The sequence below is a fragment of the Canis lupus genome, chromosome 5, assembly GCF_048164855.1.
Source record: "Canis lupus baileyi chromosome 5, mCanLup2.hap1, whole genome shotgun sequence".
NCBI classification, from domain to species: domain Eukaryota; kingdom Metazoa; phylum Chordata; class Mammalia; order Carnivora; family Canidae; genus Canis; species Canis lupus.
Genome location: NC_132842.1, coordinates 53,122,435 through 53,147,242, shown reverse-complemented (window position 1 = coordinate 53,147,242; position 24,808 = coordinate 53,122,435). Strand labels below are relative to the sequence as shown.

Genomic DNA, 24,808 nt, shown 5'->3' with positions numbered 1-24,808 from the left:
CTGATTTATATTTCTTGACAGGTTGAGAAGAGAACTGCATAACCCCCAAGGACTGGTTGAACGATAAGGTCTGAAAGAGCAAAGGACAGGCGGAAGGCTGGCTAGAAGACAACAAAACATTTTCCTCAGACACTCTTTGGAATCCAGAAGAATCATAGGCTTCAGGAAATGTAGCAAATAACCAATAACTTAAAAAAAATCCAAAAGGAGAGAACAGATGAATATAGGCAATAAAGTATTTCTCTCCCAAATTAGTGACTCCTTGATGGGTAGGACAGAGAAGCGGAGTAGAACATGCATGGTAGCAGCCCAGCAGACAGGACGGGGTTGGGTTTCCTGATTACCTCTTGTAAGTATATCACCCTAGCACGCTATCCTCTGGCCTACCAGCAAGGAAAGATCGCAGAGGAGTGGCACAGTAGGTTTGTCAAAGCTCTACTCCCCCACAAGAGGAGGTGAACAGAAAAGATCTCTCATCCTCACAGGGCTGCTGTGAAGGGGTCAGCCTACAGGAGATGACACCGAGGGAGTCACTCCATTCTAAACCTGGAATGATCTAGAAGACTCACCAACAAGTGACACAGAGTACTCCCTCTAACACAGCTAAGCCATCCAATTTTGGAGCAGAGCCCACACCTTGAAGATCAGCCCCCTCATCTGACAAACAGGAAGTCTAGCTTGTGTCTTACTTTAAGATCGAACTTCTTGCCACTTGTTCTAGGGCAGCCTTCCTAGTAGGTTCCTCATTCCCACCTGGCCTCTGGTCCTGAGAAAAGGTTCTCCCACAGTATCAACATCAAAATCTGTTTGCAGATCAATCCCCATTGGAATAAGAGCTCTATCTTATTCTTCCCTATTCTAAGGGAAGGGCACTATCTCCTTCATCTTTATTATTATTATTTTTTAAAGATTTTATTTATTTATTCATGAGAGACAGAGAGAGGCAGAGACACAGGCAGAGGGAGAAGCAGGCTTCCTGCGGGGAGCCCCATGTAGGACTTGATCCAAGGACCCCAGAGGATCACGATTTGAGCCAAAGGTAGACACTCAACCACTGAGTCACCCAGGTGTCCTCTTCATCACCTTTAAATCCTCAATACAATCATTGGGATGAATGTTGGGAGAAGGGAAAAAAAAGAAAAAACATGCTCAGACTTAACATGATACTTGATAGCAAAGTCAGGTATAGAATCCTGTTATTTTGAAGACACAGCTTGTACATGTTTTCAAAAGCTTTTTTTTTTTTTGATCTATTCCTTCTGAATTTCATTAGTCCATTCCATTATCTATACAATGCTGTGCCTGTTAGACACGCCTACTGTCTCAGATGTGAAAATCTCAAAAAGTAGAGACCACACAGCTATATAGTTCTAGATAGATAGATAGATAGATAGATAATTAGTTTATATGCAATGCTAAATGCTTTTTGACTGAAACAATGACCCCCAGTTAATAATCATTGCATTAGTCTCTCAGTCTGGAATTAACTTCAAGGACATGGAGTTGCTTGATCTAGAAGCTTGGGTCTAAGGTTCATCATTTCTTATCCGGCTCCTAAGCATGAATTACAGTGCAATTATCACAAGTGTCAATTTGGTTTAAGTGGGTCAGGGTGGTTATATTTAGCCCTTTAGTAGCTGACACTAAGACCTTTCTGTAATGTAAGATTAAAGTTAATTTATCAGTTCTTCTCTTCTTGAATATTTTTCCAGGTCAGACATCTAAAGTTATGGAAAATTATCCCACTAAAATAAGAGATAAGAGTTTCCATCAAAGTAACATAGGGAGTATGTAGAGACCAAGGTAGAAAGCATGTGCTTCTGCTAACAGTCAGGATTTTATTCCACTGTTAAAGTTGATTCACATTATTCCACAAATCAGAGGCTATTATTCTAGAGAAGAAACAAAATATTTTAGCCAAGGAGTTCTCAAGCAAACTTTAGTATCTATATCTATTAAGTTATATCATTTTCACTACCAACAAAGATTTTAAAGGAAATATCAATTTGTAGAATAAACAATGTTTAGAATGAAAAGTGTTCAAACTAACTAGTTCTCATAGAAATGCAACAAAAGCATCAATCAGGTATTTTTACCCGTTTAACTGGCAAAGATTAAAAAGAAAGATACTATCAATGCTGGTGAGAGCACAATCAACTATCTGGAAAGCTCTCTAGAGAAGAAAACACACACACCAACACATACATCACATATACACAGGTACACATACATAATTGTATATGTCTGCTACATACACGTGCATATAACACACACACACACACAAGTATACGTTTTAACTATAAACGGACATCCTGGAACTTACACAAATACAATCAACTGTACACACAAACATGTATGCATATGGAAATTAACCTCAGAGTTCCTTATAATAGCACAATACGGGTGACAAAAACCAAAGGTACAAGATCTTAATAATGTTAATAAATGTTACTTTAGGGGGATCCCTGGGTGGCTCAGTGGTTTAGAGCCTGCCTTTGGCCCAGGGTGCGATCCTGAAGTCCCGGGATCAAGTCCCGCGTCAGACTCCCTGCATGGAGCCTGCTTCTCCCTCTGCCTATGTCTCTGCCTCTCTCTCTATGTCTATCATGAATAAATAAATAAAATCTTAAAAAAATGTTACTTTATTAGGGCAAATGCTAATAAATACCAAAATAGCCATAAAATAAAATACTATAAAGCCAATAAAGAGAGAATATTAAATTCCAAAGATATCCAGGTTCTAATCCCTGCAACCTGTGAATATATTACCTTACATGTCAAGAGGAACTTTTTTAAAAGAAGATTTTATTCTTCTAGACCCCTAGAAGTCTAGGAGGGTAAATATATGTTGTTTTTAAACCACTTAGTTTGTCATAATTTGTTACAGAAGCCATTGGAAACTAAGACCACATTAAAGTATGCATTATAGGAAAGGCTCCTGAAATATGTTAAGAAAAGAAAAATAATGGAGCAGTTATGATATTACCCTACTTATATACATGAATGTATATGAAGACAAAAGACAGAACTAAGTATTTTTAGTGGCCATCTATAAGTGTGGAATTGCAGTTGATTTTATTCATTTATACATGTATATGTGTGCGTGTGTATATATACATTTTTCCCCCCGTGAGTCCTATTATTTTTAATTAGAAAAAAAACTCCAGGGATGCCCGGGTGGCTCAGCAGTTGAGCGTCTGCCTTTGGCCCAGGGCGTGATCCTGGAGTCCCGGGATCGAGTCCCACACTGGGCTCCTGGCATGGAGCCTGCTTCTCTTTCTGCCTGTGTCTCTGCCTCTCTCTCTGCATCTCTCATGAATAAATAAATAAATAAAATCTTAAAAAAGAAAAAAATTCCATTCCTAGAAACCATATATCTGACAGTCCTTTTATCATGACCTGGGAGTTCATGTTTCTGGAATTTTAGAATAGTGTCAAGAGTTCAAACTTAGAATGATACACTTTTACATGGACATTTTCATAAAATTGGATTGGCATCTTTGACAAAATAAAATGCAAATGTAAAAGCTCTAACAACCTTAGAAATACTAAAATTGCTTTAAAAATGAAGGCTTTCCTACTCCTGGGAATTTCATAATATAAAAATGAAAAATAACTGTTTCTACACATAAATCCTTACCTGCCTATGGCAACTGGGCAAATGGGTATTTTCAAAGCTGACTGGGTTATAAATCCATACAGGGCTGTCTGTGTTTTGGGTTGAATATATATGTTATTTGCAGAATGGTCACGCTGTGCATTTTATGAGACCAGTTCTGAATTCCAGAATTACTTCATTGTGCTGTACACGATGACTTTCTTTTTTTTTTTTTTTTTTTTTTTAAATTTTATTTATGATAGTCACAGAGAGAGAGAGAGAGAGAGAGAGAGAGGGAGGCAGAGACAGAAGCAGGCTCCATGCACCGGGAGCCCGACGTGGGATTCGATCCTGGGTCTCCAGGATCGCGCCCTGGGCCAAAGGCAGGCGCCAAACCGCTGCGCCACCCAGGGATCCCGATGACTTTCTTATTTCATTACTCAGAACTATCATTTACGTTTAAAAAAAAAAAGGATTTTATTTATTTGAGAGAGAAAGAGTGATCATGAGTGGGGGACAGGGGCAGAGGGAGAGGGAGAAGCAGGCTCCCTATCGAGCAGGGAGTTGGAAGCAGACTTGGGGCTCGATCCTAGGACCCCAAGACCAGGACCTGAGTGGAAGGCAGACACTTAACCCACTGAGCCACCCAGGCACCCCCCCCCCAAATCATTTACTTTTGACAAAACAAGTGCTATTTAAATACTAGCCAACATATGTGCAGTAAAAAAAAAAAAAAGTGTTCCTAATTTCAAAATATTATTAATTTGGGATGACCTCTCTCCTCTCTCCTACAAACACAAACTCATTATTTCCCATGAGGCTAGATAATTTAGATTTTACCATCTTTACTGAGCTAGATTATGATATTATGATAACTGAAAGGCACAGACCAACTTTCTGGTACCAATCAAAGAAATATTCTTTGAACCAATGTCCTGTAAGACATATCAGAGACGACAACTATATTAAAGTTGATGGTTATCAAAGAACTTTCAAAAAGAAGTTATTCCAGGTTTAAGAGCTATAGTAACAGTCAATCAATCACGTCATCCAATGTAGTTGCAGATGGGTGATAAATGAATATCCATTGGCGCAAAGTAAGAATGATCTCTACAAAGTGGCTTTCAGCAAATGGTTCCCCATGGTGTAAGGTCTCCCTCACTAGAGAGGCTAATAACCCTTCATCATTTGACCATAACTATGTCTGAGTAGTCTTTGGTGGGCATCACCGGTATGAATAAACACGTTTCAGAATTATAAGCAGACACGAAAAAGTAAAACCTTACAACCTAAAAAAAAAAAAAACAAAAAAAACAAAAGAAACAAAAAGGGGGGCGTGCCTGAGTGGCTCAGTCAGTTAAATGTCTGCCTTCAGCTTGGGTCATGATCCAGGGGTCCTGGGATCAAGCCCCATATCGGGCTCCCTGCTCAGTGGGGAGTCTGCTTCTCCCTCTCCCTCCCCCCCCCAACTTGTGCTCTCTCCTCTTTCATACAGTATTATAAGGGATGCTAATACACCAGTGATAAAAGGACAGATGACATGTATGCAGCAGAAACAGATAACTCAGGAGAGTAGGAAAAAAATATCTCACTTAAATATAACCAAAATACACTCAGGAAAATTAGAAAGTGAGACACAAGTAAATTAAGTTCTTACTGGACATTAAAAAAAGGGGGGGTTCCCTGGGTGGCTCAGTGGTTTAGCGCCTGCCTTGGGCCCAGGGCGTGATCCTGGGGTCCCAGGATCGAGTCCCGCACTGGGCTCCTGGCATGGAGCCTGCTTCTCCCTCTGCCTGGGTCTCTGCCTCTCTCTCTCTCTCTCATGAATATATAAATGAAAAATATTTTTTTTTAAAAAAGCAACAGGTTTTCACATTGTATGGAGCCCCCTGGCCAAGGCTTCCATTACCTCTTCTTGCCTGGATTAATAAAAAGTCCTCCTCCTCCCCACCCCCCTACACCAGACTCCTCCAAAGCCGCCAGCCCTAACGTGTGCACACAATCGTTTTACCCTCCCTTCCGTGAAAGAAATTCCGTGCCCCCCCTCATGGGTCAAGCAATATTCCTTCATGTCACTTCTGTCCTACCATCACCGAATTACCTGGAGTGCTTGTTAGAAATGCAGATTTAAGGAGGATTCTCCACATCCCCTGACTCAGGATTTCTGGGCATGAAGCCCAGGAATCTGCATTCCTCCAAAGGGCCCGGAGAGGGGGGGGTGTCTTATGCACATTAGAGCTTGAGAGGTTCTTCACAGGAAAATCAAAACCTCTTTAAATGGAATACTTTACGAATACAGTCCCTTATCGCTCCTGCCTCATCCTTTTGACACACGTCCCTTTGTGGTTTATGCTCCAATAAAAAAAAATATGTACTTGTCAGAAATAGTGAATTACTTTCAGCTCCCCAGACGTCGGAGCTGTGCCATCCCTCATTGCTTTTGCACATCCTGTTCTCTCTGTTCCTAGAATTTCCATCTCCTCTGCCTGGAAAACTTCTGTTCATCTTTCAAATGAAAGATGTAAGGTCACCTCTCCAGTTAAGTCTGACTTCCTCTTGGAGACCTTCCTCCTGGATCTCGAATGAAGATCCAGGCCTTCTTCGAGATCCAAGAGGCCTTCCTCCTAGATCTCGAATGAACTTTACACACACACACACACACACACACACGCACACGCCTTTCAGAGCAGTCATTTTACTAGAGCACAAATATCTACAGGTCCAATTCTCCATGAGGCTTTAAGCACTCTGGGTACAAGGACAGTTTTTGTTCATTTGTGTCGGGCCTCTGAATATATCAGAGATACTCGCAGACTCTGTGGATGCACACCTTACATTACTTTGTAAGGTTTAAACACACACACACACACACACACACACGAAAACCTGTTATTTTCTTATTTATCTAACTTCTACATACAAGCCCTATGGGGATGCTTCCAAAACCATGCTGCCTTTTGTCAACTACTTGGATGACTTTTTTAATTTATTTTTTATTCATGAAAGACACACAGAGAGGCAGAGACACAGGCAGAGGGAGAAGCAGGCTTCCTGTGGGGAGCCCGATGTGGGACTTGATCCCAGGACCCTGGGATCATGGTCTGAACTGAAGGCAGATGCTTAACCACTGAGCCACACAGGCATCCTGAAGACTTTTCATTTTAAGCACTGTCATTATTGACCATCTTCATGAAGATTCATTAAAAGAATAGTGAAAATGTCAGTCTGTGATTTTTAGGCAGATTTTAATGGTTCATTAATAAATGAACCTTAATAAATGAACCCAAAACCAAACCAAACCCAAAACACTTAGCTTTTTATAATCCTTCACAATCAAGTATAGTGGAAGTCAAGTGTTACTCTGCTCCCTCTGAAAAGATGACCAAAAATGAACTTGGGCAGGATGACCTTTTCCCAAGGCTGGAAACCCAATCCTCCTGGGGATATGATCAACATGTGTGAGCTCCCCCAACCCCATTTCTCTCCCACCCCACTCACTACACCTCAGTAGATTAGGGCATAACTGCTTCTCTGAGAGGAGTGGGAATTTAAGGTGCTGTATTTCAGAGTCACATCTTGAGAAGCTTTCGCTAACACAATTCCAAATCATGCTTATTTTTTATTCTTCATCCAAAGAGCCAGCATTTCAGGAGGGAATAACTAAATCATAACAAGCTACACTCCTAGAAAAAGCCCAGTAAATAAAAATGAATAAATAACATCTGTTTCTCCAATGAAATCGCAACTAATCTACATGTCAGATTCCAGGAAACTCTAGAATAGATTCCTATCTAGAACTTTCCAAGACTAGTTAAGTAATTAAAAAAAAAAAATCTCACAGAGAAATAGAACCAGATAAATTTATCGTGAACTGAAAGATGAAGTAATTAGAATAGTTGTGGTCATATGGCTCTTTCAATTTGGGTATGAAAACTGACTTCATAAATAGAATATATTTCTAATGAAAGTTTATTATTGATTTCAAAATTATTCATTGAGTGTTCAAGGCCATATAAAAATTTGTGTTAATTTCTTTGTTAAAAAATAAGCAAAACATGAATAAGAGAAATCCCGTGATAATCCATATATTATGAAATTATTTTAACTTCTTCTCACCAAACCTTCCATAGAGCTGTCAACACCTGGCAAACCTGAAGTCTGAATTTCACTTCTTCTACATCTTCCTATGAAATGTATGCAGGCTTGCTGGAGAGGAAAAAAAAAAAAAAAAAAAGCCCTAAGGGAGAGATCTAGAATAAAGCTACAAAAGCAAAATTCTCAGGGTGTATGTGTCTATATATAGTCTTTGACTATTCTGTGATTGACTACAGATAAAAAAAATTAATAGAAATAGGACATGGATTACAAGTATCATTTAAAATAGATATTTAGGGACACCTAGGTGGCTCAGCAGTTGAGTGCCTGCCTTTGGCCCAGGGCCTGATCCTGGAGACCCGGGATCGAGTCCCGTATCGGGCTTCCTGCATGGAGCCTGCTTCTCCCTCTGCCTCTGCCTCTGCCTCTGCCCCCCCCCCCCTCTCTCTCTCTCTGTGTGTGTCTCTCATGAACAGATAAATAAAATCTTTAAAAAAAAATAAAGCATAGATTTAAGGTAGTCTAAAAAAATTCTTTCACGTTTCAGCCAAAAATTCTGATCACGTTTTACTTTTTCTAGAAAAATGTATCCTTCTTCCTTGGTTGAAAGAGCTTTGGCCTAGTTGTGAATATTTATTTAATGGCAGATCGTTGTTTATCTGCAATGATATTTCTATCCTCAAAAGAAGTCGTTTCAAAATGTCACTGGGGGGAAAAATAACAATTTACCATATAAAACAGTATTTTCACATGGCTACAACTTGTGTGAAAATATAGCTTTTGGCTAGACCCATACGTGGACATTGCTGCTGTGCCTCCATTCCCAAAACCACAGACTGCTCAATTTGCTTGAATAATTCTGGGCTGTGTCACATACTTTCATGGGACAGTGAGAACTTCCACTAATCAATGACTGGGCAAAATCACTCTGAAGACAAATCTTTCTCCCCAAATGTTCTTACTGTTACTTTTTTTTTTTTTTTTGATGAAAATAACTGGCTTCCTTAGGGAAAATAAACAACTTCAACCAGATGATGCACAAGAAGGGGTCAGGAGAGACAGACATGGTTTAAAGATGCTTCGGAGAATCAGGAGAATTCAGGGACGTTTTTTTTAAGGGTCAAGGTTCTAGGGATCTTACCTTTGCAAGTCCCATCTGACATACTGTCAAACATTCCCACACCCCACACTGAATGTTTTTTCCCCCGTGAAACATGTTTATTTTCTAGTTGCTGCATATCTAAGCAATCATCACACGCACTTGGGAATTCTCATGAAGTGCAAAGATCTAAAATAGAAACTGTTTCCAAGAGCTACATTTTTGTGATTGTTAAGTTTAATGATTAATGGAGTTGATATGTTTTCAAATATCTAGTTTCCTCTAATAAAGCTGCAAGCCAGCAACCTGATGCTGGATATGTTAAAATACATATATACAAAAAGTATGTTTTCATGGATAAAATATGGTAGGAATTTTGATTCTGTGGTTTTCCTTTTGTTTACTGAACCAGAATGTCTTTCCCCTCTTGCAGACTCAAATTGGTCCTAATTCTATGAATGTCTCTGCACGCATGGAACCTCCATCTGGGGAGACAGCATCACAGAGCGGTTGACAACGTGGACTGGAGCTACTGCCCAGATTGTAATTACACCACCAGTACTTACTAGCTCTGGGATGCTGGGTAGGTTATTCAATCTCCTGGTGTCTTAGTGTCCTATTCTGCAAAATTAGAATAAGAATACTTACCTCATAGGGCTGTTGCTAGGATTATGTTAGTGTTTTCTAAGTGCTGCAAACAGTGCCTGATATTTTAAAAATATTAATCATGTTACTGTTACTTCAAAAGTAACAGTAGAAGAAACACTCGTTTTCCCCAGCAAAGCTGCTCATCCACTGGGTGCTGTCTTGCAGAAATGGATAGACCTGACGTTTTGGGCAGACTTAATGACAAACCAAATCCTAGGATCAATGTCCGTAATTCTTTTTCTTCCCACAGATTCTTCTCTGGAATAGGGGGCAGGGGTGGTCCCGGTGCTAAAGATAACCAAACCGTCTAATAGCCTGGTTTTCTCAAACCAGTTTGTGTTGGAGAAGGAAAAAATAATCAGAAACTCTAGAGAACCAGTTTATAGTCATTTTTTTTTTTTTTTGACATTCTCCATTCTAGAACCATTCTGGGTTAAGGGTCCAGGAATAGGAACAGGATCAGAGATTTAAGACCTCTCCCCAGAACAGATAATAGTCACTTCCCTCTAGTGGCTGAGATACAAAATTACAACTGCCCCGGCCAAGTGTAATTCTTGAGACGTGTTGTAATGGAAATAATTCAGAGGATGGTAAAGTGAGAAGCCAATTTTAAGCCAGTGGGGGAGTGAGACACAGAATAACAAACCATTGAGGCTTTTAAAAAGTAAATAAGTAATAAACCTTTGCAGAGTGTCCTAATTATTAACCTTACCATCACCGAAAGAACAATTTTAATTTAATGTAACCCCGCTTGAAGTATTTAATACCTATTTCAGCAGCCTCTAAGTATAGTCAGTGTAGTCCACATGATAAATAGCTTTCTCTTTCTCTAAGTTTTTTTAATGGATGGGGCTCATTAGTTTACATAATCATCCCTAAAACTAGGACAGTGCTCCCACTGTCGCTTTGCAGTGAAATATTAATCCTACCAAACCAAATATTTGACATGATCTGCTGGGCTTGGAGTATTTTCCTTAAACCATTAACTTCTCATGGGTATGGGGAGACAGGAAAAAAAAAAAAGAAAAAAGAAAAAGACATCTTTCATTACAGTTGTGTTACATGAGGAATACATAACAAAGGCAACTGGATTTTCTTGAAGAGTACTGAAATTATTTCTGAGCAGTTTGTGTTCTAAGCCACTGCAGACACTCAGGCATCCAGCTCTTCTGAAATGTTCTGATTTTAAAATCCCATTGCACATGATTCATCAGCATACACTATGTCTCTATACTGAGGAAGGAAGGTTACACCACATAAACTGTAAAAGTGGCTCATTTTTCATTTATAAATTCACGTAAGGAAGCTAAAAAATGTCATCTATGAGACACAGAAGATGTTCCTAAAACAAAGCTCTCCTGTTTTTTCTTCCACATCAACCATAAACACACATTTGACTTTATAAACCTCTGATCTAAAATACACCCATTAGAAGGTGTATTTTATTGGTTCGTGCTGTTAAATACACAAACATCAGAAATATTTTCTCTAGCACATAAAGTACCATGACGAATCTAATAAATCTACATAATATCATACTCATTTCAAGATACTGAGCGGTGTGTAATAGGACGCACATGCATATTTGTGTGAAACAAAATACAGACAGTGTTGGGGAAGGAAGAGTAAGAGTTTTCGACATTTTTATTTGATGTGGTGCCAATTCAGCTAAGGAGTGATTTTTCTCTCAGCATTTGGACACAACTGGACTAGAAATAAGCGGGGTGAAAAACTGATATGCCCATTTACAAACTCGCTTTCTATAATAAAGATCAATTATTTCTCTGTTTAAAAACCTATGATCTGGGATGCCTGGGTGGCTCAGTGGTTGAGCGTCTGCCTTTGGCTCAGGCCGTGATCCCGGGGTCCCAGGATCGAGTCCCACATCGGGCTCCCTGCATGGAGCCTGCTTCTCCCTCTACCTGTGTCTCTGGCTCTCTGTGTGTCTCTCATGAATGAATAAATAAATCTTAAAAAAAAAAAAAAAAAGAATGATCCTTACAAAACTAACCATACTCTTATCATGTGATCCAACACTTTTGCCTCTTGGAATTTGCCCAAAGGAGCTGAAAATTTATGTCCACACGAAAACCTGCATATGGATGTTTATAGCTGTTTTGTTCATAGTTGCCAAAACTTGGGAGCAATCAGGATGTCTCTCAGTAGGTGGATGGATGAACAGGCGGTGGTCCATCCAGACAATGGAATATTGCTCAAGGCTAAAATGAAATGAGCTACTCAGCCATGAAAAAACCTTAAATGCACGTGATGAAGTCAAAGAGTCCAGTCTGAAAAGGCCACATAATGTGTGATTCAAACTAAATGACATTGTGGAGAAGGCAAAACTATGGGGTCAGTAAACAGATCCACTGTTGCCAGGGAATGCAGAAGAGGGATGAATGGGCAGCCAACAGGGGAATTAGAGGCCAGTGAAAATACTCTGTGCGATACCATCATGATGGATGCCTGTCATCGTACTTTTGTCCAAACTTGCAGAATGTACAATTCAAAGAGCGAATCCTAACACAAATGTCATCCTCTATCAGTTGCAGGTTCACCCATTGGAACCAGCGTTAATCACCGTGGTGGCAAACATTGATGAGGAGCAAGGGTCTGTATGTGTGTGGTCAGGGAGGGGAGTATATGAGAAATCTCCACACCTTCCCCTCAATTTTATTGTGAAACTAAATATGCTCTAAGGAAAATAAAGTCAACTGGAAATAAAAAGGTTTTAGTTTTTTTATTTGTATTTTGGGGTACCTGGCCGGTGGAGCATTCAAGTCTTGATCCTAAGGTCATGGGTTCGAGCCCCACGTTGGCTGTAGAGATGATTTGATGTAAAACCAAGTAAAAATCTAAGAACTTTCCATTTGAAGCCAAAAGGTATCTAAGATTATTGATAAATCATCATTTGACAAAACCAAACCAAACCCCTAATCCTTCCTCCCTACAAAAATAAAGCTCAGCTTGGGCTCAGCCACCCTCTCCAGCCTCAGCACTGAACACTTGTCTTGGGTTTCCTACTGCTGCGCTCACCAGGAACCCCGACTTCCTCGCTGTCACCACAACACTCACTCCTGAGCCTCCTGACCTGTCTCTGCCCTGCCCTTTGCCCAGGACTGGCTTCCCCGCTAGCTCCTCTTCTCTTCCTGATTGACATCTTCTCATCCTCCTACAGCCAAACAGCCTCTCCTGTGGGAGCTCCCTGTTGAAATTGAATCGGACAGAATTAATGCTCTCTCCCGTCTGTTATTATATTACAGTTAAGTGTTTTCATGTCTGTCTTCCTTGAGGGAAGGTCATGGGTCATCCATCTTGGTGGCCCAGCCTCTTCTGTGGGGTCATTACTGGCGATCAATACATGTTTGTAGGATGAGTAAGTGATTCTACAATGTGTATCCACATGTAGGTGGTTTTAAATCTCTCTTAGAAGGTAGGTGGGACCTAAGTCATGAGCGAAGCCTGAGTGCCCACTGTTACTGTACCACTCACTAGAGTTTTCACCGCCATGTTAAATACATTGCTGATTTTCTTTCTAACTCAGTTATCTCACTATTTCCCTCCCCCTCTTCCACACCCCCATTCTGCCTACCCAAATCGTATCCTTCCTCCAAGGATAGGCCTTGGACCTCCTATGACAAGCCTGGCCTCCTGTCATACCTCCCCCTAAAGGCCTTTTGCAACTATACAGACATGCCCAGGCAAGCTACAGGGTGAGAGAAAAGAAAAGTGAGGTCATAAAGTCACTCAAGACCTACTACTCACATAAGGTGGCAGGAAAGATAAATCCGATGTGGTAACAGGGCAGGAAAATGTATCAAAATGGAGAGGACTCAGATGTCCCACAATGACCAAGAGCCCCAATATTCCCAGAAAGCCCATCAAGAGCCCTCATGTCACTGCTAGCACCAGGGTCTTTGTCCTTTGTCCAGCACTTCTTCTAGCATCTGCTTCCTACCTCCTACCCATCGCGCCCCTCACCAGAGGCCCCTGAATTCCATGGCCTATACACAGATCACTCTAAAAGGGGAATACTCCCTCCCCTGCTTGACACTCCCGTTATCTCACTTCTGTGAAGCTACTCGTCTCTTCTTCCCCTTGAGCGCTGGCCATGTGACCTGCAGCTCCTCAGCTTGGCATCTGGATCTGCAGTATCTCGGGATCTAGCCCAGAGCCACTTCTCACCGGTTGACTTCATCCGGTCCTATGGCCTTACGTAAAGCCCTGAATCGGCTTCTCCAGACCTAACCGTTCTTGGCAATTCCAGACTCCACATGGGTATCACAGAGGCCTCTCAAACTTGGCACGAACAAAGCTGAACTAATGATTTTCTGCCATAAACAACTCCTCCCCAGGTCATCCCCACCTTGGTAAGAAGACCTACCATCTCTCTGTTACTCCAACAGAGCAAAAACTCTCTATTGATTTAGAGATCTAGAATCTAGAACAATCTAGAAACTCATCTTGGTTTTGCTTTTTCCCTCAAACATCTTTTCCAACTCATCCCCTGGCAACTCCCCTGCACTCTCCCTTCAGGACAGCCAGAATTTAACCACTTCTCTCCAAAACCCCTTGTCCAGGCCACCACTGTCTCTCTTTCTAGACTACTCCCTAACCTAAACCACAAAACTGAGGGCGACCCACCCACTACACAGCACCCAGAGGAAACTTTAAAAACACAGATTAGGAGCATCTGTGAGGCACAGTCAGTTAAGGCTCTGGCTCTTGGTTTCTGCTCAGGTTGTGATCTCAGGGTCATGGGATGGAGCCTCGCATTGGGCTCCAAGCTCAACAGTTTGCTTAAGATTCTCTCTCCCTCTCCCTCTGCCCCTCCTACGTGTTCTCTCTCTCTCTCTCTCTCAAATCAATCAATCAATCAATCAATCAATCAATCAATCATCTTTGAAAAAACCGCAGATCCTATCCCATCATTCTCCTACCTCAAAATCTCAAGTGCCTCCTCCTCAGGCTGAGGGAAAAGCCAATCCCTGACTCTGACCACCGAAGCCTTCACACCTGGCCCTGCCCACCGCCTACCTCATCCACATGCCCTGCTTGTTTTGCAGTAGATCCTCTTGCCTCCCATCCCCATCCCCGACTAGGATATAAGCTTCATGGGGACAGACACCTTCCCTGTGCTGCTCAGAGCTATACCCTCAGACTCTGGAACACAGCCTCGCCAGTGGTTGATACTCAAAATGAGCAAGCATCATATGAATGAAGGTCAGACCCAATGCCTGTGTCTCCCTGTGTCACCCCTCAACCCTTTTTGGCCAAAACACTCTGAGAAGCATTGCTCAGGATTTCTCTGAGGTAATGATATCCTGCACACTCTGCCTCTAAGCTGATGTCACAGGTTACATCGCTGTACTTCTCCAGGGTTCCAATCTTTAGTAAGACTTTGCAGAAGGCCTTGGGCCAAAAGAGCAGACCCCCGGCTGTTACAACATAACAAAGCCAGTCCAAGCCCACCTGTCCCTCCTCAGCTTGACAGCTACGTCTACTCCTCATCTTCTCTATGTCTTGTCCTCAATCATTGTCAACACCTGGAGATGCGCATTAACTTCCCTGTTATATAGACGAGGAAACTGGGATTCAGAGACGCGGCGTAACTAGTCCCAAGTCCGTGATAAAGAGTGACAAAGCCCGCCGTCCCTCACAAATGGTAGGGTAAAACATCTCAGAGGGAGGGCTACATATATTGAAGTGAATACTGGTCTCTTTCACCTTTAAATCGGCATCCCACATCCCAGCTTCTGTCAGAATCAGGAGAGTGATCAGATCCAGACTCGCATATTCAGATTTCTGGAACAAAGCGAACTGGTGTCCATCTGTTACCATGGAGAAGCAGCACCACAAAGGTAAGCGATGTCAATTAGTGCCTCCAGAGCTAGACCTGCATGGTGACTTTACTCAGGGCCTCAGCCACAGATGCTCCCACGGAGCACAAACTATCCACTAGTGATCTTTCATATCCTTATAATCAAGAAGCTACACGTAGACATTGAGACCATGAGAAAAGCTCGCCGGCAGCAAAGGGACAGACCTTCGTGTACCCACCCCTGTGACATGAAGTCAACTACCCAGAGCAACGTCACCACTGAGCTCCTTAAATGAAAATGCTATAGGGATGCTATGTGCTAAATAAAAGCTGATGAATGGGGTAGCATTACCCGGTACATATTTTAGTGTCCCTTGGATTGATATTAAAACTAAATCTAACCAGACAACGACGCCGACATGGTGGGCGAATGAATCATCGGCAAAAGGGCACCGCCGCGCTCCAGCAGTGGGTGCAGGCTCCTCTGAACACATTGCAGATAGGCACTCTAATGAGGGAGAAAATATAAGCCAACGTAACTAGTCACATCAGATCCTACAGGAGGGAAAGCACATTAACTGATGTGCTGATAACCGCCGCCAAAATATCAGCTAGGGAGAACAAAAGGCTGTCAAAGCAAGACGCTGCAACCAAGCCAAGACAGTCCCGGGGTTGCGCGTAAGCTGCAACATGACATTCTCAGGAGGAACACGAGTTTTGTTTCCAATGTCAGCTCACTAAGTGATTTTTTTATTGATGTCATATTTTTAGGGCCTGCTAGCTCTCCCGGACTACCAGCAGGAGATTCCAATCGACTGTCATGATGACTTCAGAGCTACACACTCAGGTAAATAAAAAGTGGCCTGTCGTCCTCTCATGCTCTTTTGTGACATCACTTTCCTACCTCTGCAGGTAACAGTGTCCAGACACATGCCCATCGCGGCACTTACATCTGAGTCACTGTCCGAGTAAGACCGTTTACCAGACCCTGATGAAGATCAAATTCAGCCTCTTTATGGAAAGAAGCATGGAGAGGTTAAAGGTGAACGTGAACATGGACACACGGTTCAAGATGGGATAAGGCCCAGTGATGGTAAAGTGAAAAGAATGCTTGACCTGCGCAGTGCTGAGATGAGCAAGGCCTCTCCTCTACAAGGAGAAGGGGGCTCCTGACCTTGCTGCTTTCTCATTGGTGAGACTCTGGACAAGTAACGTCATCTCTGTAAATGCTCATTTTCTCACCTATAAAATGGGAATAACACTACTGAGGAAGGCCACCTACCCTACCCCTTCCCACAGAGTGGAGGCCTCAAATCGTTTGGGGCTGCCTCAAACCATCACACAGAAATAAATAATGGGACAAAGTTCAAGTAAACAAACAGTAAAAATGACCTCACTGGGTTTTTATGAGGAACCAATTAGAGTTTATATGTGAGAAGTGCCCCTAAACTGGACGGCACTTGACAATTACTGAGCCAAATTGATCTTGGCAGAGACGCTGAGTGTTTCATGTTTCTCCAGAAGCAGTACAGCTACCAGCCCTTTGAATCAAAGTGGGTCAGAGAGTCTCTTGAAAAAATGGAATCCCAAAATTAAATGGGGCAAAAATAGACCTGGCCCTCGCCTCCCTTACCCCTCACACCCGAATCCATTTATCGATTTATAGTATAGGGTGGTAGAACGCATGATCTCTAGGTAAAACAAAGTAGGAATGGCTTCTCTTTTTTTTTTTTTGAGAAATACCTAAAGCTTCTGGCCAACTTCTGTTGAAACAAGTTCAATGCAACTATGCCAATTTAGGAACCCAGTTTCCACTGGCAAACTATGTTCTACGACATAGGAGCTCCACTTTCATCCGTGACCACATAAGTATTGCTGACTGACTATGGCTTTTCCCCACTAAGCCTCCCATAGAGCCTCAACGTCTTCTCAGCATGGAGGCCTGGGTGGATCCCAGAAGAGCAGTCAGATCGGAAGCATCTATCACTAGCCGTCTCTAGAACACACAAATGAGCGACGGACTGAGAGGCGAATGCCTTCCAAAATGGAAATCTCTACTTTGAGCTGATAATGTCCAATGAACAAAAAGCATCGAGGTTGAATTCATTCAGGAGACCAATACGCTCAGCCATTCGACGTAACATTTTCCCAGTACCTCACGCTCAGAGGCTTAAAAATACGCAATGTTATTCAAAGTCGCATGTTGTGCTGTACCATGAGGTACATGGAAAAGGCAGCCATTTGTAAAAATTTTTGCCTTTAAACTTTTTATGGCCAAATGATCTCTCCCCCACACTCCACTGCACTGAGCTTTGGGATCTCAGTCCAGAGCTATTTTTTCTTCAGCATAGCTCTGTTCTTTCTTGAGAAAACAAAACAAAACAAAACAAAAAACCCCAATGGGCTGCAGTTCACCTCCACAAGTACAAGAAAGACTTGTGTTATTGTGAGAATTCCTCAGGCTCCCTACTGGCATCAAAAGCAGCAGGAGCTCCCCTGCCCAGCTTCTGGGGCATTTCTAGGAGACACAGAGGCCAAACTGGAACTTTAGACAGTTTGCGTGTCTCTCCAAGTCTCCACTTGTGGAGGCTTATTCCACAGTTAACTGGACTCGAGAAAGCTCGGTTCTAAGTTGCAGCTCCACACGTCCTCCCCAGGGCTCGTCCCTGTTCCCCAAGTGGGAACTATTCACGGTTTTATTTCCCAAGTCAAGACCCAAACCCCGGGCACAAAAGAACAAGGTGGATTTTGCAGAGCATCCGCCTCCCCTCCCACAACTGGAAAGAGTTCTCAGGGTCCGATGGGCCCCCCACACCTTCACCCACGTCATGCACGAGGTCCTGGCACTGCTTCCTGGCTCTGGGATCCACCTCCAGCAGCACGCCGGATGTTTCCACTTGGCTGTCTCAATATCATATTCAGACGTGACTGTGTTGACATGGCTAAAATGAAATCATTACCTTGAAAATGCATTTTTCTCCTAACTTCCCTCTTCCTGAGATAACCCAGTTCCTCTGATCGGTATGATGCTTCCCACTCTTCAGCGAGGTCTATGGACTCGTCCCTCCTAGCACCTTCTGCATTCTTTCTTCCCCTTCTCAAGGATCGTCCTCTCCTGGGCCGCGCTCCTTCCACTGTTTGCGCCACGGGCAGAAATCTTACCGAACTACCAAGTTCATCAGACCAATTCCCTGGTTAAAAAACCTCAAACATATCCTACATTGAAAAAGTAAAATGCAAGGCTTGTAGCCTGGCCTATGAGACAGTCTCCACTTTGTTCCCAACCTTTCTTTCCTATGAAATCCCCTCTATGCACAGTCTAGCCTTCCGCAAGCTCTCAGGCAAGCTCTTTTATTCCCCATCGCTGATCATGTACGTCTCCACCACTCCTTCCATTCCTACTCCCAGGCTCTCCCCCTCAAGACCTACCTTCTTCCCCTCTTCTCCTAGCCCCTTATCAACCTTCATCGTCTGCCTAACTTAGATCCTCCTCCTGCATTCCTAAATCCTCCAGCTGTACCACTGAAGTGGCCTTGGTAATATCAACCACAACATTTTATTTTTCAGGTATTTTTGGCTTAAGTAAATTGTTAAAAAAATTTTTTTAAGGAAAAGAGAGCATTTCTTCTTGATCTCTTCCATGATATTAGTAGAGCAAACCAACCATAGGTGGTTCTATTTGCTGACTGGTTGATAGGCTACAACTTACAGATGGTTTTGAGAGGATTCCTAAGGCCTGATTTTTAAAACACAGAGGAAAGTAGAGGGGAGGCATTTCAGGTTTTGCCTTGAGTAAACCTTGCTCTCGTTATTATAATCTGCCCAACGGCCACCACACGGTGGGAGCTCTTAAGAAACTATCACTTAAAAAAAAAAGAAAAAAAAAAAGAAACTATCACTTTTTTGGAGGGAAGGGGACAAGAGAAGAATTTATTATACTTCTCTGAAATGATTATTTTTTATTTTAACGCTGTGCTAAAATGATCACAATAATTTCAAAGTGTATCTTCCCTCATGTTCATGCACAGCCAAACTTAAACTAAACAGAATAAAAACAGAGGCTCAAAATAAGCAAGTGATGTAAAAATTGATGTGTGGTTTCATAGCAGTGCTACAAGACAGATTCGAATGGAAAAATAAAACCTGCTTGGAAGCTCCAAAGAAGTAGAGAATAGAAATGAAAATGCTTTAGGAGACAGGATAAATAGAGCTCCATGCGCTGAGTTCAAGTCCTCAGTAGTCCCTGCCATCATATCAAAATGTCACTGGAATGTGCACGATCAGGCAAACGCTGACGAAGCAATAAATTGCATTTTCTGTCAGATTTCTTAAGTGCTGTTTTCACAAAAGAATATAGCATCAGGGCAGCCCTGGTGGCCCAGCGGATTAGCACTGCCTTCGGCCTGGGGTGTGATCCTGGAGACCCGGGATCAAGTCCCATGTTGGGTTCCCTGCCTGGAGCCTGCTTCTCCCTCTGCCTGTCTGTATCTCTCTGTCATAAATAAATAAATAAATAAATAAATAAATAAATAAATAAATAATTAAATAAATAAATAAATGAAATCTTTTAAAAAAAATATAGCATCAAAGGGAATCTCTCTTATGTCTGTAAGTCTGGTGGTTTATCATCCCCCCCCCCCCCCCCGCCCTCGGAAAGAAACAAGGCCAGTGTAAGCTCTCGGCACAACCTGCTGGGTCATTAGGGTGAAGAATAGGGACTCCACTCGTGAAGCTATTATGAGGTATCTGAGTCCAAATCCTGCCGAAAGCCTGAACAAACAAAGCCACACAGCGAGGCAGATTTCCAGCCCCCCCCCCATGCCTACAGCTGTTGTTGTGATCCATAAATTAGACAATTCTAAATGTTCTGGAATCTGCAGTCACTCTCTGCTTTTTGTCTTTTCTCTTTCAAGAGACACATTCAATCAGGGCATCATGTGGGGGATCTACAAAATGCCTCACGTTAAAAAGGAATCCCCAGAGTCATAAAGATGAGACTGTATCAGATCCCTGACGCTAACCCCAGGTATCACCCCATGCCACAAAATCCTGCGGCTTGTTCAAGCTCTCCGGCTGCTGGTCTCTGTGCTATGTTTACAAAATTTAGCCCCTTTTATACCTTGCATCGTTGATACAAGGATATGGATGCAAAGGAGATGAGGAGGGTGGTCAGCGGGTCTTCCAAGAGTAAAAGGGGTGTTCAGTTATCCATACTGTACCTCACGCTGAGCTAACTGGGATGCGTGTATGAACTAGATAATTCTTTAAGTTCTACAAAGTACGAAGGTCAGGCAGGATAAGCCTAAGACTCTCACAATCATTCATGCACCGTGTCCAGATCTGCACCGTAGGGACGCTAACCGTTCAGAGCCCCTTGCAGGAAACACACTGCTGTGTCCTTCTAACTGGGGAGCATCGCTGCCCTGTTGTTGCTGTCGCATGAGCTGAGCTGTCTCTGCGTCTGCTTCCCATCCACACCAGAGCTCCCGTGGGGACAGACAGACTCCCACTGACATCCATCTCTCCCAGCACCACACCTAGTTCTCAGAGGCAAAATAACCTAACAGAGGAGGAGACACGAGTCCTCCCCCCACCCCCTCCGGGATAAGGGGGAACAGAGGTTTGGGCCACGAGGCCCAGAGCGTGCATCTGCGGCAGGGGTTGCAGCAGGAGGATTTTAATGTTTCCTGGGGGGGAAGGAGGAGCCACAGCAGGTGTTTTCCAACAGGGGGTGAGGGCCCCGGGGGACTGGAACTGCAGTTCATCGCGTGGCTTTTCTCCGAAGCCTTGTGTAGGCCCACCCAGATGCCGCTGCTTGAGCCATGTCAGGAGGCCACCGGCACATGGAAACCAGAGGCCGTGGTGCCAGGGGATGGGGCTAAAAGGTACTGTCAACGAGACAGCAAAGGATTCTCTCTGCCTTGTAAATAGAGACCCACGGACACACACCCGGCTCAAGGGTATCCAAAGTCTGGAAGCCACTTGAAGCAGCCACTTAAAGAAGAAATGAGTACCCTGGACTGTGGGCAACAGGCTGGTCATCTTCTGACTCTTCAGATTTCTTGGTCCTATGAGGATGCTTTTGGGGTTCCACCTCTTGTAGGTCTGTCTCTCACGAACTCTCTTTACGAGCAGCCTGGGCTGTTCACCGGCCCTTGTTACGGGTGGGAAGCAGGTGCCCGGGTCAAAGCAGCAGCAGCGGGCTTGGAACCGGGAAAGCTGGTTCCAGTGGCATGACTCCCTCAGGCCTTGTGCTCCTTTTTCCATGAAACACAGGCCGAAGTCCTCCCCTACACCGCTCGGACGGGGCCATTTGACAGTCACACAATCACAGTAGAAGAATGTACAGTTTAACACCATACTTTGTTCCTATTGCTGCTGTAATCAGCCAACACAGAGCTGGTGGTTTAAAGCAACAAGAATATGTTCTCTCATAGGTCTGGAGGCCAGAAGTCTGAAATCAGTAGTCTCACTAGGCCCAAATCCACATAGCAGCAGGCTCTGCTCCTTCCAGAGGCACATGGGGAACATCTGTTCCTTGCCTCTTCCAGCGTCTCAGTGTGGCCCACGTCCCTCTACTTCTTTCTTACAAGGATTCTTGTGATTGGATTTAGGGCCCCCTGGGATAATCCAGCATAATCTCTTCATCTCAAAATCCTTAAATTAATCACATCTGCAGAGACTCATCTCCCATTAAGATAGCATTTACAGGTTTCGGGGATTAGGCTCTGATATCTTAGGGGCCACCATTCAGCCCACCAATTACATTGAGTATTAATGCACAATTCCTGTCCCACATTCTTTTCTCGGTCCTTATCATCTCAGCTAGAATAGAAATTCTTCAAGAATAAGGCCTCTTAGAGATCCCTGGGTGGCGCAGCGGTTTGGCGCCTGCCTTTGGCCCAGGGCGCGATCCTGGAGACCCGGGATCGAATCCCACGTCGGGCTCCCGGTGCATGGAGCCTGCTTCTCCCTCTGCCTGTGTCTCTGCCTCTCTCTCTCTCTCTCTCTCTGTATGACTATCATAGATAAAAAAAAAAAAAAAAAAGAATAAGGCCTCTTATACTAAGTCCCATGAAGGCTTTTAACATATTATGTACAGAATGAATGACCATTCATTTAGAAAATAAAACCTTTGTTCTACTTAATTTTTGGTTTCCAACGTTAGTACACAGGTAAAAATTCTAACATAATGTCAAGTGCCTCATTTGTTATTTCTAAAATAGCCAGACCGTCTGTTCAGAGTAGCTGGAGAAGAGAGAACTGCGTCTTACTGCTTCACCGACTGCCAAGTGCCTGGCCTAGAGTGGCATCCGTGATGCACTGTTCATAAATAGAGTTTCAAATATCACCAGACTCCAAAGGCTACTGGACTTCACTTCTACTACTAGAAGTGAAAATTGGATGAAATCCAGGAAAATGAGTGAGGTTCCCCTGTAGCCCAATTCATCTGAGTGTCAAGAACAAAAAAGCAGTAGCTAATCTGGAAGAGTTTGATGGGGGCAAACTAATTTTTTTTTTTTTTTTTTTTGGCAACTGTGTTGTTGGGAACATTCTCTTTTTCAGACACTAGGGACCCAGGGGTAAACAAAACAGGCAAATCCCTGCCCATCTGGAGGTTTCATTCTTGTTGGGTAAGATAAACAACAAAGAAATGTTATATATTGAATGGGGGATATGCACCAGGAAGCAGAAAACATCATGAAGCAGGTTTAAAGGGAGATGGGGGAGCTACAGAGGGCCTCTCTACTGCAGGGCCATTTAGTTCAGACATTAAGGAAGTAAAGGAGAGATTAGGTGACTGATGATCAGGATCCTCTACTTTTCTTGCACATCTAGAACTTATTGTATTGGAATATGAAGTAATACTAAAGCAGGGATGCCTGGGTGGCTCAGCGGTTGAGCATCTGCCTTGGGGCTCGGGGTGTGATCCCCAGTCGGGGGATGGAGTCCCACATCGGGCTCCCTGTGAGGAGCCTGCTTCTCCCTCTGCCTGTGTCTCTGCCTCTCTCTATGTCTCTCATGAATAAATAAATCAATAAATCTTAAAAAAAAAAAAAAGAAGAAATGCTAAAGTAAAACAAAAAAACAACCCCCTCCCTAAACAAAACAAAACAAAAACAAAAACAAACAAACAAAAAAAAAACCAAAAAAAACCACCTAAGAGGTTCATCTCAAAAGGACCCAGGAGGCAGCTTGAAAGGATTTTCACTGATGAATTTTGAGACAACCTGACCCACAAAAAGGGCAATGATGATCATGGGTCATTACAAACTAAATATATATTTGTTTTCGGTTTTATTCTTTAAAAATGCATGAATCAGTAGTAATACTCCCAACAGTGGGAGGAGAAGGAGAAAAGTTCTTTAACTGAAAAACACCAGCTAATAACAAATAGAAAACTGCCATTTGACCAATGGCAAGATATTAACTCATTCAAGGTCATCAATGAATGCAAAAACCATCGGGTGAAAGCTTAAGAAGAAGATATTACTCATGCGGACTCGGAATGTCACTCCAGAGATTACTTCATAAAGCAAAAAACATGGTACCACAAGGGAAAAATCTGGCTGACACCGGATTCTGGGCTTCCCAATGCGATGCTTTTGGGAAGACAACATTGTCTGTTCCTGCCAACTATGTTTAACGTGAACCTAGTGAAGCAGCATCAGAAGTGAAATTGTGGGACAGTCAACACAACAGTTTTACTACACCCTTGAAAAATGTCAACGTTATAAAGAGAACAACCCCCACTCAATGGTAAAACTGTTCTTAAAGGAGACTAAAGGGACATGGCAACTAAATGGAATATGTCCTCTTGAATAGAATCTTTGATTTAAAAATACAACTATAAGGAACTTTTGGGGGAGGGGGACAACTAAAGAAATGTGATATGGGCTGCATATCAGATAATACTGTCATCATGTTCAACTTGAGAGGATAATAATGACATAATGGTATTGTGCCCATGAAGGAGAATGTACTTGTTCTCCAGAGATAAATGTTGGAGTATTGAGGGGTAGGGTGAATGCCTGCAGAGTATTTTCAAATGGTTCAGCAAAATAAAAAAAAAAAAAATTAAATCTCCCAAGGGGCTAAGAGGGAAGGAGGCAGGAAGATAAAGCAAATGGGGCAAGTGTGAATTAGTGAATCTAGGTGAGTAAGGGCGTTCCCTGCACTATTTTTCCAACTTTTTGGTAGGTTTGCATTTATTTTTTATTTTTTAAAGGTGAAAGATTAGGAGCGGGGTGGAGGGAGAGGCAGTATGCACTGACAAACACCTTAACTGGAATGGTCCAGAAAAAGCAGAGCTCAATGCGGCCAGAAGGAAATGAGTGAGAGGCAGCAGGAAGGCAGGTCCATGGAAGATGGGAGGGTGGCCACTGCAAGGCTCTGAGCAGAGGAGTGACTTATACTGTAAAGATGACTCAGAATGTTGGCTGGAGCCCAGACCTTAGCAGGGCACAGGTTGAACCAAAGCATTAAATTAGGAGGCTACCACAAACATCCAGGGATACGTGAGAGTGGCGCAGACTAAGGCGGTACT

At 42.9% G+C, this 24,808-nt stretch overlaps 1 protein-coding gene across 1 annotated transcript in view; it reads right to left on the bottom strand.

Moving 5' to 3' along the window:
• Window positions 1–24,808, bottom strand: part of MAST4 (microtubule associated serine/threonine kinase family member 4) — a 538,667-nt gene that overhangs the window by 166,134 nt on the left and 347,725 nt on the right. The gene's annotated exons all lie outside the window — the stretch shown is intronic.